This window comes from Colias eurytheme, chromosome 30 (genome assembly GCF_061535395.1).
Source record: "Colias eurytheme isolate Ceu_HAF_F1 chromosome 30, ilColEury1 Martin Lab GWU primary, whole genome shotgun sequence".
Lineage (NCBI taxonomy): Eukaryota > Metazoa > Arthropoda > Insecta > Lepidoptera > Pieridae > Colias > Colias eurytheme.
Window position 1 is genome coordinate 4,274,323 of NC_143009.1, and position 3,527 is coordinate 4,277,849.

The following is a 3,527-nucleotide window of genomic DNA, read 5'->3' on the forward strand; positions in this document are numbered from 1 at the left end:
TTATAACTTCTCATTCCTACTCCTAGTCAGTTTATGCCGTGAATTGAACTGACTGGCAAATCTATAACTTAATATTATAAAGCTGAAGAGTTTGTTTGTTTGTTTGAACGCGATAATCTCAGGAACTACTTGTCCGATTTGAAAAATTCTTTCGGTGTTAGATAGCCCATTTATCGAGGAAGGCTAGGCTATATTATATTATCACGCTAAGACTAACAGGAGCGGAGCAATGCAGGTAAAACCGCGGTGCACAGCTAGTAAATAATAAAATAAATAAAAATTACGTAGTGTTATTTATTTTCATTTATGTAACGATTGCGTTTTACAGAAATCGTGTTTTATCTTAATATTAGTATCTGGGTCATTGACTGATAACAGTCACGTTTTTAATATCACATGCTATTTCATTTTAACGGGTTTTTAACAAGATTTATTCGTTGCGATTTGAAGACGTTAAAATGTCTTGTAACTATTTTGAAGTGTTTTTTTAGGGTTCCGTACCCAAAGGGTAAAACGGGACCTATTACTGAGACTTCGTTGTCTGTCTGTCTCCAGGCTGTATCTCATAAACCGTGATAGCTAGAAAGCTTAAATTTTCACAAATGATGTATTTCCCTTGCCGCTATAACAACAAATACTAAAAATTAAAAAAAAAGTAAAATATTAATTATTCCCCATAGTACGGACCCTTCGTGCCAGAGTCCGACTCGCACTTGGCCGGTTTTATTTGGTTTTTGAATAAACAATGGATATTTATCATTAATAGCATAATAGTTTTGGATGTATTTTCACATAAATAAACATAGAATAGGTTATTAGGTTAATTCTGTCAATGTGACAGGTATTAAGTATTTTATTTTTGAACTAGCTGCTCTGCGCGGTTTCACCCCCGTGGCTCCACTCCTGTTGGTCGTAGCGTGATGATATATAGCCTATAACCTTCCTCGACAAATGGGCTATCTAACACCGGAAGAATTTTTCAAATCGGACCGGTAGTTCCCGAGATACATCATACAGTAGGTAGATCTTAAGAATAAGATAAGATCACAGGTTTTTTTTTGCTTTAGCTTCAATAGATATTTATGTTTTGTATAAGCCTATGAATATGTATTTGCATGTGTATGTATATGTATTTGCATGCCGTTGAATAACGGCTAAACATGCTGAAATAATGTATCTTATTCTTAACACCTATGTATACCATGTTTACTTGCAAATAAATGATTTATTTATTTATTTATTTATTTATTTATTTATTTATGTATATTGTATGTTGCCAAACTGCTGTACCGATTTTGATAAATCTTCATCAGCACAAGAACCTATATTTTAACAAAATTCCGTTGAGTACATTTTTTCTTCTATTTTGTTTAACTTTAACTTAATTTTCCTTAACTTTTAACTCACAGAGAAGTTCATGTTAAATAATTTATATTTTATAGTTATTTCTTTATTCTGGAGCTTCCCAGTTTCTCTCTTTCGCACTTGCGCACTTTGTGTGTGTGAGAGTGAGATAGATAATATGACTCAATGCAAGTGATCTTGATTGTGCGTAGGATGCAAATGGTGAAACAAAAATACTAAGAATTTATTTATTGAAGGGTTCCGCAAATCTATACTAATATTAAAAAGCTGAAGATTTTGTTTGTTTGTTTGTTTGAACGCGCTAATCTCAGGAACTACTGATCCGATTTGAAAAATTCTTTCGGTGTTAGATAGCTCATTTGTCGAGGAAGGCTATAGGCACAGACTAATAACTATAGGCTATATATATCATCACGCTACGACCAACAGGAGTGGAGCCACGGGGGTGAAACCGCGGAGCGCAGCTAGTACTTCATAAGATTAAAAGTCAAACATTACAAAGAAAAAATATTTATTGTCCCTTTAATATTAGATATAAACTCGAAAACTTGTAAGAATGGATGGATGTTTGTTACTCTTTCACACGAAAAATGCTGAACGAATTTTGATGATACCCGGAAGTTATCTTAGAAGTTATGTAGCTATAGAAGCGTTTGTGTTATTCTAATATCATTAATTTAAGAAGATCAATTTAATATAAAAACAATTTTTTGGTAGAATTCTGTTTCGTAAACGCAACTCGCACTTGACCGAATGAAATTATGAGTAAAATAAGTGACTAAAAGACATAGGGGAAACTTTTAACCTTGATATGAACAACAACAATTTTTTTCACAAAAAGTAAAGTGGGTTTTTTATAGACCTATTAGGCTATAAGATTATCATTAATTACCTACAATTAATATCGATAAAATATCTGTCTATACATATAATAAAATCGTAGGAAAGTCAAAACTGTACATTGAAAAATTTTTTAAAGAATACTTGGGGCGTGATCTACAATTGATGCTAAAACCCAAAAATATAGTTTTTAGAATTTTTGTCTGTTTATCTGTATGTATGTCCAGGCTAATCTCAAAAAATACTGCATGGATTGACTTCAAATTTGGTACAGAGATAGCTTGAGACCTGGGGAAGGACATAAAATAGGTTTTATCCCTATGAACTACGAACTATGTGGGTTTTTCTTAGACTGTGCGGGCGAAGCCGCGTGCGGAAAGCTAGTTAATATTAAGTTTGTTATTCTACTCACGAATCTTATGGTAATTATCTGTGCTAATACAAAATACCTATGTAAATTTAGAATGAATTTTTAAAATAGGCAACTCACTAAACTTCGTTTGCTCTATCTATATTTGTTTATTTATTTATTTAAATTAAATACACATAACAGGCCACGATCTTGCCGGGTCCATAGGCGCCACATCAATTTCACGAGGAGATCGATACTAATACTAGTACTATACTAATACTAGTATACTAATACTAAGGGCCGATTTTTCAATCCTTGGATAAAACTTACTCGTCCAATAAAGTATTACACGATAGGTAGGTAATATTAAAATGTCACGTAAACTGTCAAATACGGGCAAATTAGAATACATTTTTGAAATGGTAGTTTAATACGTTATTCGACGAATAAATTTTATCCACGAATTGAAAAATCAGCCCTTATACTAGTTGCTAAAACTGTTAATAGTATATGGATGTATGTATGTATGTTTGTTGCTCTTTCATGCAAATACTACTGAACCGATTACAACGAAATTTAGCACACATAGGTATAGAGGGTAACATGGATTAACACATAGGTTTTATTCCGAAATCGATTTTTTTCTTTTCTTTATAGATTTTTATTTATAATGCATTTCAATGCCATAAAGCCAAGATAATCTTATTTAACATAACATATATTTTATCAAAACGAAGCATGCACAAATAATATTATGTATGTCTGTATGTCCAGATGAATCTTTGAAACGTTTGAACCGATTTCAATGACATTATTAGTGTAGATAACACCGAAACTATATTTGGGTCAAGTTTAAATGGAACCACATGAGAACAGAAATAAAGAATGAGTTCATGTAATAAAAAGTTATTATATCATCCTACTATATTATAAATGCGAAAGTTTTTGAGGGTGGATGTTTATTACTTGA